The sequence below is a fragment of the Mustelus asterias genome, chromosome 24 (genome assembly GCF_964213995.1).
Source record: "Mustelus asterias chromosome 24, sMusAst1.hap1.1, whole genome shotgun sequence".
NCBI classification, from domain to species: Eukaryota; Metazoa; Chordata; class Chondrichthyes; order Carcharhiniformes; family Triakidae; genus Mustelus; species Mustelus asterias.
The window spans coordinates 59885915-59900078 of record NC_135824.1 but is presented as its reverse complement, the minus strand read 5'-3'; the positions used below and the strand labels follow the sequence as shown (position 1 = coordinate 59900078).

At 50.6% G+C, this 14164-nt stretch overlaps 1 protein-coding gene across 1 annotated transcript in view; it reads left to right on the top strand.

Annotated features, from left to right (window-relative positions):
* Positions 1-14164, top strand: part of xgb (x globin) — a 56164-nt gene that overhangs the window by 13734 nt on the left and 28266 nt on the right. The gene's annotated exons all lie outside the window — the stretch shown is intronic.

The following is a 14164-nucleotide window of genomic DNA, read 5'->3' as shown; positions in this document are numbered from 1 at the left end:
GGGAGAGGGGAGAGTGTGGGACTCGTTCCCATGGGAAATGGGGAGAATGTGGGATTCGCTCCCACAGGGAGTGGGGAGAATGTGGGACTCGCTCCCACGGGGAGTAGGGAGAATGTGGGACTCGCTCCCCACAGGGAGTGGGGAGAATGTGGGACCCGCTCCCCACGGGGAGTGGGGAGAATGTGGGACTCGCTCCCACGGGGAGTGGGTAGAATGTGGGACTCGATCCCCACAGGGAGTGGGGAGAGTGTGGGACTCGCTCCCCACGGGGAGTAGGGAGAATGTGGGACTCGCTCCCCACAGGGAGTGGGGAGAATGTGGGACTCGCTCCCACGGGGAGTGGGTAGAATGTGGGACTCGATCCCCACAGGGAGTGGGGAGAGTGTGGGACTCGCTCCCCACGGGGAGTAGGGAGAATGTGGGACTCGCTGCCCACAGGGAGTGGGGAGAATGTGGGACCCGCTCCCACGGGGAGTGGGGAGAATGTGGGACTCGCTCCCCACAGGGAGTGGGGAGAATGTGGGACTCGCTCCCCACGGGGAGTAGGGAGAATGTGGGACTCGCTCCCCACAGGGAGTGGGGAGAATGTGGGACCCGCTCCCACGGGGAGTGGGTAGAATGTGGGACTCGATCCCCACAGGGAGTGGGGAGAGTGTGGGACTCGCTCCCCACGGGGAGTAGGGAGAATGTGGGACTCGCTCCCCACAGGGAGTGGGGAGAATGTGGGACCCGCTCCCCACGGGGAGTGGGGAGAATGTGGGACCCGCTCCCACGGGGAGTGGGGAGAATGTGGGACTCGCTCCCACGGGGAGTGGGGAGAATGTGGGACCCGCTCCCACGGGGAGTGGGTAGAATGTGGGACTCGATCCCCACAGGGAGTGGGGAGAGTGTGGGACTCGCTCCCATGGGAAATGGGGAGAATGTGGGATTCGCTCCCACAGGGAGTGGGGAGAATGTGGGACTCGCTCCCCATGGGGAGTAGGGAGAATGTGGGACTCGCTCCCACAGGGAGTGGGGAGAATGTGGGACCTGCTCCCCATGGGGAGTGGGGAGAATGTGGGACCCGCTCCCACGGGGAGTGGGGAGAATGTGGGACTCGCTCCCACGGGGAGTGGGGAGAATGTGGGACTCACTCCCACGGGGAGAATGTGGGACTCATTCCCCACAGGGAGTGGGGAGAATGTGGGACCTGCTCCCATGGGGAGTGGGGAGAATGTGGGACACGTTCCCACGGGGAGTGGGATAAACACATGAGGTAGAAAGGGATAGAGGAATTTGGTGATGGGATGAGGTGAAGAGGGGGTGGGAGGAAGATTGTGTGGAGCAGAAACACCAGCACGGAGCGGATGGGTCGAATGGCCTGTTTCTGTGTAATTCATTTCTTTGAGTTCTCAGTTGCCTCATTCCAATGTTCTGGTTATTGAATATTGTTAATGTTCTGTTCTGCTTTTTATAAAAATGTACAGCACTTTACCGCAGAGAATGAGTTTAATTAATGTGGAACAGACCCTGAGGGTCTATACAACAACTGACTGTAGTCAAAGGGACTGTAACTCTGAACAGCCGATTTTTGACATTTAAAGCAGTGCCTGACACAAGACTGGTCATTTTACAAAGCGGGCAAAGGTTATCTCAGTATTTACAGGGGGGCCCCGGGCAGGATGTGTCAGTATTTACAAGGGGTGTCCCCGGGGAGTGTGTCAGTATTTACAGGGGGGCCCCCGGGGGGGAGTGTGTCAGTATTTACAGGGGGTGTCCCCAGGGAGCGTGTCAGAATTTACAGGGGGTCCCCAGGGGGGAGTGTGTCAGTATTTACAGGGGGTCCCCGGGTAGTGTGTCAGTATTGACAGGGGGTCCCCGGGGAATGTGTCAGTATTTACAGGGGGTCGCCGGGGAGTGTGTCAGTATTTATAGGGAGTCCCCGGGTAGTATATCAGTATTTACACGGGGTCCCCATGGGGAGTGTGTCAGTATTTACAGGGGGTCCCCGGGGAGTGTGTCAGTATTTTCAGAGGATCCACGGGGAGTGTGTCAGTATTTACAGGGGGTCCCCCGGGAGTGTGTCAGTATTTATAGGGAGTCCCCGGGGAGTGTGTCAGTATTTACAGGGGGTCCCCAGGGGGAGTGTGTCAGTATTTACAGGGGGTCCCCAGGGGGAGTGTGTCAGTATTTATAGGGAGTCCCCGGGTAGTATGTCAGTATTTACAGGGAGTCCCCGGGGAGTGTGTCAGTATTTACAGGGGGTCCCCCGGGAGTGTGTCAGTATTTACAGGGGGTCCCCGGGGAGTGTGTCAGTATTTACAGGGGGTCCCCAGGGGGAGTGTGTCAGTATTTACAGGGGGTCCCCAGGGGGAGTGTGTCAGTATTTATAGGGAGTCCCCGGGTAGTATGTCAGTATTTACAGGGAGTCCCCGGGGAGTGTGTCAGTATTTACAGGGGGTCCCCCGGGAGTGTGTCAGTATTTACAGGGGGTCCCCGGGGAGTGTGTCAGTATTTACAGGGGGTCCCCAGGGGGAGTGTGTCAGTATTTACAGGGGGTCCCCAGGGGGAGTGTGTCAGTATTTATAGGGAGTCCCCGGGTAGTATGTCAGTATTTACAGGGAGTCCCCGGGGAGTGTGTCAGTATTTATAGGGAGTCCCCGGGTAGTATGTCAGTATTTACAGGGAGTCCCCGGGGAGTGTGTCAGTATTTACAGGGAGTCCCCGGGGAGTGTGTCAGTATTTACAGGGAGTCCCCGGGGAGTGTGTCAGTATTTACAGGAGGGTCCCCGGGGAGTGTGTCAGTATTTACAGGAGGGTCCCCGGGGAGTGTGTCAGTATTTACAGGGAGGTCTCCGGGGGAGTGTGCCTTTTAATATAGGGAGGCTTCCAGGTTGTTCCCTCTGAGTCTAATGCCATGTGACTCGATACATCATACACGAGCATTGCTATTCCAGTCCCACATTAACCCTTGCTCTGCCGAGCACCTTTTCAGGACAATGACATACACAACATCTTTTAAATCCCCAGGATATTGCAAAGCACTTCACAACCAGAGAAGTGATTTTTAAAAGATAGTCACTGTTGTAATGTCGGGAACACCAGAGTCAGTTTATGCTCAGCAAGCCCCCACAAACAGCACTGTGATAAAAACATCTGATCCGCTCTTAAGCATTGGTTGAAGGCTAATATGGATGAAGCCAATTGGGAGAACTTCCCTGTTGTTTGAAATAGTACAAGGATATGCGGGGTTTTGACTTGATTTATGATTGTCACATGTATTGGGATACAGTGAAAAGTATTGTTTCTTGCGCGCTACACAATGCATACCATTCATCGAGTATATAGGGGAAAAGGAAAGCAGAGGGTGCAGAATATAGTGTTACAGTCATAGCTAGGGAAAGATCAAATTAATATATGGTAGGTCCATTCAAAAGTCTGACGGCAGCAGGGAAGAAGCTGTTCTTGAGTCGGTTGGTACGTGACCTCAGACTTTTGTATCTTTTTCCCGATGGAAGAAGGTGGAAGAGAGAATGTCCGGGGTGCGTGGGGGTCCTTGATTATGCCGGCTGCTTTTCCAAGGCAGCGGGAAGTGTAGACAGAGTCAATGGAAGGGAGGCCGGTTTGCGAGATGGACTGGACAACATTCACGACCCTTTGTAGTTCCTTGCGGTCTTGGGCAGATCAGGAGCCCATACCAAGCTGTGATACACCCAGAATGAATGCTTTCTATGGTGCATCTGTAAAAGTTGGTGAGAGTCATAGCTGACATGCCAAATTTCCTTAGTCTTCTGAGAAAGTAGAGGCGTTGGGGGGGCTTTCTTAACTATAGTGTCGGCGTGGGGGGACCAGGACAGGTTGTTGGTGATCTGGACACCTAAAAACTTGAAGCTCTCGACCCTTTCTACTTCATCCTCGTTGATGTAGACAGAGGTCTGACAAAAATACAAAGCCACATGTTACATCACCTTTCCTCCAGGGAAAAGCGGCATTGAAGCAGAAGGAAGAGATCTCCTTGTCCGTTAGCTATCATATCTGCAGGAGATGCCCCAACACTTCAAAACCAATGAGTGATCTTTTGAAGTGTGGTCACCACGGGTGATGTCCCCCACTGAGAGGCGAATGGCAAATTAAAAATTGTCATTCTGCCACTGCATGCGGGAACTGGACAGAATTAGAATGTGAGGAACAGGCCCTTCAGCCCATTGGATCTGTGCTGGTGTCTAAGCTTCACGTGAGCATCCTCCTGTTCTACCTCATTACACTCCCATCAGCGTATCTCTCTGAGGGAGTCTGAGGGCCCGATTTTACCCTCGCGTTGCGCCCATTTTCGGGCGGGAAAACTTGGTAAAGTTGGGCGCGAGGCAAGTAGCGCGATCCGCGCCCGCCCCCGCGCCGGTTTCTCCCTTTACCAAGGCCCGAAAATGGCTGCGATCGGGACCGCGCCTGAAACGGTCGCAACGGACATTTAAATGAATTTGCATGCATTTAAATTGACTTAATGGGCTGCGCGCCCAACTTTACCGCCACTTCCCTCTTGACCACCGCGTTCGCCCGTCCAGAATCAGCACGAAACAGGAATCTGATTCGGGTGCTCCAGTTAGTGAGGAGGTAAGTGTCGAGTGTCTGACAGCTCTCTGCCTGAGATCGGTGGGGGCAAGGGGAGGTCCGCTGCCACTCTGCCTGAGACTGGTGGGGGCAAGGGGGGGGGAGACGGGCCCACGATCGGTCTGGGTGGTGGAGGGGGGTGAGGGCATAAGGAGGTCAGTAATGTTGTGGGGGTGGGGCAATGTCTGTGGGGTCCAGCTGGAGGCATTATCCGGCCCGGGAGCGATGTGGTAGGGGAGCCACATTTTTCTCCTGCGCATGCGCAGTTGGAGGTGCCGATCGGAGCTGCAGGATTTCGGGCGCGTTAAGCCCCGCCCACAGGGTTCTGCAGTGCGATTCGGAATCGCTGATATTTTTTCAGCCAGAGTGTATATGAGGGCACCTGAGAACGGGTCTAAAAGTCGGATCTGAGACACTCCCAGTTTCAAGTCCACCCAGCACTTAGAATCAAAATGGTAAAATAGGGCCCAGGGAGTCATCGTGGTTTACAGCATGGAAACAAACCCTTAGTGTCCCAAGATATGCAGGTTAGGTGGATTGGCCATGCTAATTTGTCCCTCAGTGTCCCAAGATGTGCAGGTTAGGTGGATTGGCCATGCTAAATTGTCCCTTCGTATCCAAAGATGTGCGGGTTAGGTGGATTGGCCGTGCTAAATTGTCCCTTCGTATCCAAAGATGTGCGGGTTAGATGGATTGGCCGTGCTAAATTGTCCCTTCGTATCCAAAGATGTGCGGGTTAGATGGATTGGCCATGCTAAATTGTCCCTCAGTGTCTAAAGATGTGCAGGTTAGGTGGATTGGCCATGCTAAATTGCTCCTTAGTGTCTAAAGATGTGCAGGTTACGTGGACTTGGCATGTTAAGTGTGGGGTTATGGGGATAGGGCGGAGGGGTAGGCCTCGATGGGCTGAATGGCCTCCTTCTGCAATGTGGGGATTCTATGATGCTGGGAGGATGGGAACTCTATCTGTAATGTGGGTGGAATATTTGATAATGCTGACGGCGCTATATAAATGCAAGCATTGTTGACGGAGGTAGGAAAAGGACACTTAACCATGTGAAAAGTGACCTTACATTGGCCCCAAGCAGGGGAAGGTGACATCAGATATGGTGCATAAGGACAGAACCAGACACTGAACTCAAACACTGGGAGCTCACAGGCAGATTCAAAGGAACATTAGAGCGAGAGAGAGGCTGCATTATTCTCGTGTGAAAAGCATCTCTCTTCCCAAGCGTTGCTAATGATCCATCTCTCGATTCTGGAATCTCCACGCTCCAAAGGAACAGCGGGGTGGCCGGATCATTAAAGTTTGTGAACCAGTCTATCTGTTGGGTTAATGGTCTGTGTTACAGACGCGAGGATCGATGGCTTTTTGGTTTGGACAAGAAGTGAGCTTCTGTCAATGGCGCAGTGAGCGAGAATGGCCCGACCTTCCCACTTCCAGCATCTTCCCTCCCGGGTGTCCTGCAGTCAGACACAAAGCGAGAACACATTACACGCTAAAGGAAGACAGCAATAAACTCAAGCGCTCACTCAGGAAGCTTCCGGAATGGCTGTCGGCTCCCCCGCAGGAAGCTTATAATATCATAATGTTATAAGCCTTACAGAGAAAGTGTTCCAATAAGTTATGGCGAGGTTTGCAAATGTAACTTATTTAAGAATGAACAGCAGGAAAAAACAGATCTGATGTCAGTAGTGGGGAAGATCATAGAATCCCTCAGTGCAGAACAAGGCCATTCAGCCCATCGAGCTTGCACCAACTATCCCACTCAGGTCCTATCTACAGAAACGACAAAAGGTCCTGAATGTAGCCCAATCCATCACGCAAACCAGCCTCCCATCCACTGACTCCGTCTACACTTCCCGCTGCCTCGGGAAAAGCAGCCAGCGTAATCAAGGATCCCCACGCAACCCAGACATTCTCTCTTCCACCTTCTTCCATCGGGAAAAAGATACAAAAGTCTGAGGTCACCTACCAACCGACTCAAGAACAGCTCCTTCCCTGCTGCCATCAGACTTTTGGATGGACCTACCATATATTAAGTTGATCTTTCTCTACACCCTAGCTATGACTGTAGCACTACCTTCTGCACTCTCTCCTTTTCTTCTCCCATATGTACTTTATGAACGGTATGCTTTGTATAGCGCACAAGAAACAATACTTTTCATTGTATCGTATGAGGAACGGTTGAGGACTCTGGGTCTGTACTCGTTGGAGTTTAGAAGGAAGAGGGGGGATCTTATTGAAACTTACAGGATACTGCGAGGCCTGGATAGAGTGGACGTGGAGAGGATGTTTCCACTAGTAGGAAAAACTAGAACCAGAGGGCACAACCTCAGGCTAAAGGGACGATCCTTTAAAACAGAGATGAGGAGGAATTTCTTCAGCCAAAGAGTGTTGAATCTGTGGAACTCTTTGCCGCAGAAGGCTGTGGAGGCCGGGTCATTGAGTGTCTTTACGACAGAGATAGATAAGTTCTTGATTAATAAGGCGATCAGGGGTTATGGGGAAAAGGCAGGAGAATGGGGATGAGAAAAATATCAGCCATGATTGAATGGCGGAGCAGACTCGATGGGCCGAGTGGCCTAATTCTGCTCCTATGTCTTATGGTCTTCTCCCAACACATGTGACAACAGTAAATCAAGTCAAATCAAGTCCCCATTTCCCCACACACTTACCCTGCTAATCCCCCTGACACTAAGGGGCAATTTAGCATGGCCAATGCACCCTAACCAGCACGTCTTTCGGACTGTGGGCGGAAACCAGAGCACCCGGAGGAAACCCACGCAGACACGGGGAGAACGTGCAGACTCCACGTAGATCCACACACCCGAGGTCGGAATCGACCCCGGGTCCCTGGCGCTGGGAGGCCGCGGTGCTAACCACTGTGTCACCGTGCCGCCCATAATTGAAAAGGGGAATTAAAAATCGACGTAGGGTTATGGAGAAGGGAGGTAGAGAGTGGGAATAATTGGATAGCTCTTTCAAAGAGCTGGCACAGACTTGGTGGGCTGAATGGCCTCATTCTTTGCCGTATCCTTCTGTGACTCTGTCTGCCTCACAGTGAAGCTTCTTTCGGAGAGAGGCTCTTCAGCACTAGTTGTAAACTGATAAGCTTACTGAGTTTTTAATCCTTTACTCCCGAGCCAATTACAGCTGCCCTGGGCAACATTGCCACAATGTGACTGGATTTCCCAAGCATTTTGAGGAGGTTTTTGTGGCTGACACAATGAGATAGCCAAACCGCTGGAAGCACATTAACAATTCAGGTGTACAATTTCTGGATGGCAACAACTTGTGCTCATTGCAATCTTGGGAGACAGGAATTGTAGAATCGAAATTGCATGCCAATTCAAACAGTAGTTAAGAAAGCCCCACCAACGCCTCTACTTTCTCAGGAGGCTAAGGAAATTTGGCACGTCCGCTACAACTCTCACCAACTCTTACAGATGCACCATAGAAAGCATTCTTTCTGGTTGTATCACAGCTTGGTCTGGGGCTCCTGCTCTGCCCAAGACCGCAAGGAACTACAAAAGGGTCGTGAATGTAGCCCAATCCATCAGGCAAACCAGCCTCCCATCCATTGACTCTGTCTACACTTCCCGCTGCCTCGGCAAAGCAGCCAGCATAATCAAGGACCCCACGCACCCCGGACATTCTCTCTTCCACCTTCTTCGATCGGGAAAAAGATACAAAAGTCTGAGGTCACGCACCAACCGACTCAAGAACAGCTTCTTCCCTGCTGCCGTCAGACTTTTGAATGGAGCTACCTCGCATTAATCATAGAAATCATAGAAACCCTACAGTGCAGAAGGAGGCCATTCGGCCCATCGAGTCTGCACCGACCACAATCCCTCCCAGGCCCTACCCCCACATATTTACCCGCTAATCCCTCCAACCTACGCATCTCAGGACTCTAAGGGGCAATTTTTAACCTGGCCAATCAACCTAACCCGCACATTTTTGGACTGTGGGAGGAAACCGGAGCACCCGGAGAAAACCTACGCAGACACGAGGAGAATGTGCAAACTCCACACAGACAGTGTCCCGAGACGGGAATCGAACATGGGACCCTGGAGCTGTGAAGCAGCAGTGCTAACCACTGTGCTACCGTGCCGCCCATCAATTAAGTTGATCTTTCTCTACACCCCAGCTATGACTGTAACACCACATTCTCTCGCTTCTTTCTCTATGAACAGTATGCTTTGTATAGCGCGTAAGAAACAATACTTTTCACTGTGTACTAATACATGTGACAATAATAAATCAAATCAAATTAGATGAACAAATGACAAACCCTAGCTATGACTGTAACACTACATTCTGCACTCTCTTGTTTCCTTCTCTATGAACGGTATGCTTTGTCTGTATAGCGCGCAAGAAACAATACTTTTTATTGTATACTAATACATGTGACAACAATAAACCAATCCGAGCTCAACAGATTTATGAATACTCTAGGAATTCAGCCAAATTGGATCTTGTTGAGTGGCAGTGAAAGATTAAGGGGCAAACTGTCCTTCCCCTGCCCCTATATTTTATTTTGTTTTATGGCTGATTAGAATAAGGTGTACGCCTCAGTTATGCTTTACATATGTAGATTTCGAAGTGTGAAATGTTCTTCTCATGGACTCGATCATGACTTTAATAGAGACAGTTATAAATCAACCCATGTCCAGCTGCCATCTGTTTCTTGGTGAATCAGATGTTATTGTGTCAGAGCCATTAATTTTTGATTGAGGATCTTATTGGGAGCAGGTGAGAGAGGGAGCAGACCTCCGCGCTATACAGAAACCGGATCCCGCTCCAGGTAACAGAGCAGGGGGATTCCCGACTGAAGCTTTTATTCAGGAGTATTGACTTGCAGGCCTGTCTAGTTCTGAACGCTTTCGCAGGCCCCATGGATTGTTGTATGAAAATCCGTGGCACGGTGGTTAGCGCTGCTGCCTCACAGCGCCAGGGACCCGGGTTCGATTCCCGGCCTTGGGTGACTGTCTACGTGGAGTTTGTACATTCTCCCCGTGTCTGCGTGGGTTTCCTCCCACACTCCAAAGATCTGTAGGTTAGGTGTATTGGCCATGCTGAATTGCCCCTTAGTGTCCAAAGATGTGTAGGTTAGGTGGATTGGTCATGCTAAATTGCCCCTTAGTGTCCAAAGATGTGCAGGTTAGGTGGATTGGCCATGCTAAATTGCCCCTTAGTGTCCAAAGATGCAGGTTAGGTGGATTGGCCATGCTGAATTGCCCCTTAGTGTCCAAAGATGCAGGTTAGGTGGATTGGCCATGCTAAATTGCCCCTTAGTGTCCAAAGATGTGCAGATTAGGTGGATTGGCCATGCTGAATTGCCCCTTAGTGTCCAAAGATGCAGGTTAGGTGGATTGGCCATGCTAAATTGCCCCTCAGTGTCCAAAGATGTGCAGGTTAGGTGGATTGGCCATGCTGAATTGCCCCTTAGTGTCCAAAGATGCAGGTTAGGTGGATTGGCCATGCTAAATTGCCCCTTAGTGTCCAAAGATGTGCAGATTAGGTGGATTGGCTATGCTGAATTGCCCCTTAGTGTCCAAAGATGCAGGTTAGGTGGATTGGCCATGCTAAATTGCCCCTTAGTGTCCAAAGATGTGCAGGTTAGGTGGATTGGCCATGCTAAATTGCCCCTTAGTGTCCAAAGATGTGCAGGTTAGGTGGATTGGCCATGATAAATTGCCCCTTAGTGTCCAAGATGCAGGTTAGGTGGATTGGCCATGCTAAATTGCCCCTTAGTGTCCAAAGATGTGTAGGTTCGGTGGATTTGCCATGATAAATTGCCCCATAGTGTCAGGAGGATTAGCAGGGTAAATACATGGGATTACTGGAACAGTGCCTGGCTAAGATGCCCTGTTGGAGAGTCTGTGCAAACATGATGGGGGCCGAATGGCCTCCTTCTGCATTGTAGGAATTCTATGTGTTCTATGAACAAAGAACAATACAGCACGTGAACCGGCCCTTTGGCCCACAAAGCCTGCACCGCTACGCAATTCCTATCCCTCTGTTCGCCTCCTGTCCTGCCTATCAAAATCCACTTTGATCGTTGCCAAGGTGCCTGCTTCCACCAGTTCCACTGGCTGCGTGGCCCACCACCCTCTGTGCCCGATGACTTTGGAACTCTCCGCCTCAGAAGGCAGTTGCCAGGGGGGGGGGGCGGGGGCGGCGAGGAGTGTGGGGGGGTGGGGGGGATGACTGAATATTTTTAAGGCAGGGTGAATAGATTCTCGTTAGGCAAGGGAATCAGGGTGGAGGGGGGATAGTTGGAATCCAGAATTCCAAACCGATCAGCCACGAACGTGTTGAATGGTGGGGCAGGCTCAAGGGGCGAATGGCCTCCCTGTTTCAAATTTTGGATACAACGCCCTTGTCCAAACCAGCCTCCCATCCATTGACTCTGTCTACACTTCCCTCTGCCTCGGAAAAGCAGCCGGCATAATCAAGGACCCCACGCACCCCGGACATTCTCTCTTCCACCTTCTTCCGTCGGGAAAAAGATACAAAAGTCACGCACCAACCGACTCAAGAACAGCTTCTTCCCTGCTGCCATCAGACTTTTGAATGGACTTACCTTGCACTGAGTTGATCTTTCTCTACACCCTAGCTATGACACTACATTCTGCACTCTCTCCTTTCCTTCTCTATGAACGGTATGCTTTGTCTGTATAGCGCGCAAGAAACAATACTTTTCACTGTACGTTAATACATGTGACAATAATAAATCGAATCAAAACGAAATGTGGAGTCAGCGGGGTCGTGTGCCAGAGGGTACAATCTGAGGCAGCTCGTCAGGCAAGTCTGAGCTTGAGGAAAAGGGCTAGATTGGACCATTCCTTACTCCTGCATTCGGAATTACGCTCCAAGTGTTGAATCTGACAACATTTCAAACCACTCACAAAAAGACATTGACTGACTGGGTGTTTCCCTTCAGACGCAGACCACCTGGAAAAACAAACACACAATCCATGTTGAGTGACTGAGAGAAGTGTGAGACACCAAAGGAGTCTTGAATTATGGATGCTGTTCCATGGCACCAGCACTCAGGCTGTGATCATTGCTGGCTACCGACCGTCTTTAGTCTGTCACTCAAACTCTGGCATCAGTCAACCAATATCAGCAAGTATGTGTAAATACACGTCCGGACCCAACATGAACTCATAGGTGAACTCGCCTCGCAAACTAGCATGGGGTGACACGGTGGCACAGTGGCTAACACTGCTGCCTCACAGCGCCAGGGACCCGGGTTCGATTCCCGGCTTGGGTCGCTGTCTGTGCGGAGTCTGCATGTTCTCCCCGTGTCTGCGTGGGTTTCCTCCGGGTGCTCCGGTTTCCTCCCACAGTCCGAAAGATGTGCTGGTTCGGGTGCATTGGCCGTGTTGTGTTCTCCCTCAGTGTACCCGAACAGGCACCAGACTGTGGCGGCTAGGGGACTTTCACAGTAACTTCATTGCAGGGTTAATGTGAGCCTAGTTGTGACACTGATAAATAAACTTTAGCAATATGAAACCTTGGTTGGGCCACATTTGGAGTATCGCAGTTCTGGCGGCCACACTATCAGAAGGGCGTGGAAGCTTTGGAGAGAGTGCAGAGAAGGTTCACCAGGATAATCCGGATAAATGCGAAGTGATGCATTTTGGAAGAAATAATGTAGGGAGGAGTTATACAATAAATGGCAGAGTCATCAGGAGTATAGAAACACAGAGGGACCTAGGTGTGCAAGTCCACAAATCCTTGAAGGTGGCAACACAGGTGGAGAAGGTGGTGAAGAAGGCATATGGTATGCTTGCCTTTATAGGACGGGGTATAGAGTATAAAAGCTGGAGTCTGATGATGCAGCTGTATAGAACGCTGGTTAGGCCACATTTGGAGTACTGCGTCCAGTTCTGGTCGCCGCACTACCAGAAGGACGTGGAGGCGTTAGAGAGAGTGCAGAGAAGGTTTACCAGGATGTTGCCTGGTATGGAGGGTCTTAGCTATGAGGAGAGATTGGGTAGACTGGGGTTGTTCTCCTTGGAAAGACGGAGAATGAGGGGAGATCTAATAGAGGTGTACAAGATTATGAACGGGATAGATAGGGTGAACAGTGGGAAGCTTTTTCCCAGGTCGGAGGTGACGATCACGAGGGGTCACGGGCTCAAGCTGAGAGGGGCGAAGTATAACTCAGATATCAGAGGGATGTTTTTTACACAGAGGGTGGTGGGGGCCTGGAATGCGCTGCCAAATAGGGTGGTGGAGGCAGGCACGCTGACATCGTTTAAGACTTACCTGGATAGTCACATGAGCAGCCTGGGAATGGAGGGATACAAACGATTGGTCTAGTTGGACCAAGGAGCGGCACAGGCTTGGAGGGCCGAAGGGCCTGTTTCCTGTGCTGTACTGTTCTTTGTTCTTTGTTCTTTGATGTTGCCTGGTCTCGAGGGTGTTGGCTATGAGGAGAGGTTGAATAAACTAGGATTGTTTTCACTGGAAGGACGAAGGCTGAGGGGAGACCGGATAGAGGTCTACGAAATTATGAGAGACATCGACAGGGTGGAGACAGGGTATGACTCAACTGCCAAGGAACACTTTTGTTTGGGTCACAGTCTGTCTTTTCAGGCTAGATCTTGTAGATAATTCCAGTTCATTCCATATCTTTTGATTGCAAATTGCCAAACGCTTTTCAAGTTCGGGAACGTGAACATGAACCAAATCGTTTCTATTTTCAATACTTTTTGGATACTTGGAAGATTGGCTAACACTCACTGGATGTGGAACTGTATTTATCGACATTTCTACACACGCTTGCATCTCCCTCATGCGCTGCTGACAGGAAGACAATGCATTACCCTGCTGCTAAATTATAGGTTAGTGTCTCCTTAAGGCGAGGACATGTCATTCATCGCAACACGGTGAGGTTATACCGAGAATAATTACTGTTCAGGCTGAAGGCCAGAATGGTGCGTTAGTGTGAATGTTGGCCAAGTGTCTGCAGATCACGTGTTACTCAGACTTTCTGGATCTGCTAAACATTTCCCTGTTATTTGTATGTATCTGCATAAGACATAGGAGCAGAATTAGGCCACTCGGCCCATCGAGTCTGCTCCGCCATTCAATCATGGCTGATATTTTTCTCATCCCCATTCCCCTGCCTTTTCCCCATAACCCCCGATCCCCATATTAATCAAGAACCTATCTATCTCTGTCTTAAAGACACTCAATGACCCGGCCTCCAAAGCCTTCTGCAGCAAAGAGTTCCACAGATTCACCACTCTCTGGCTGAAGAAATTCCTCCTCATCTCTGTTTTAAAGGATTGTCCCTTTAGCCTGAGGTTGTGCCCTCTGGTTCTAGTTTTTCCTACTAGTGGACACACCCTCTCCGCGTCCACTCTCTCCAGGCCTCGCAGTATCCTGTAAGTTTCAATAAGATCCCCCCTCATCCTTCTAAACTCCAATGAGTACAGACCCAGAGTCCTCAACCGTTCCTCATTGAATTCTGAATGTGCTGTTTAGGAGGCACTGTACGTATTATATACAGGGTGGCACAGTGGTCAGCACTGCTGTCTCACAGCGCCAGGG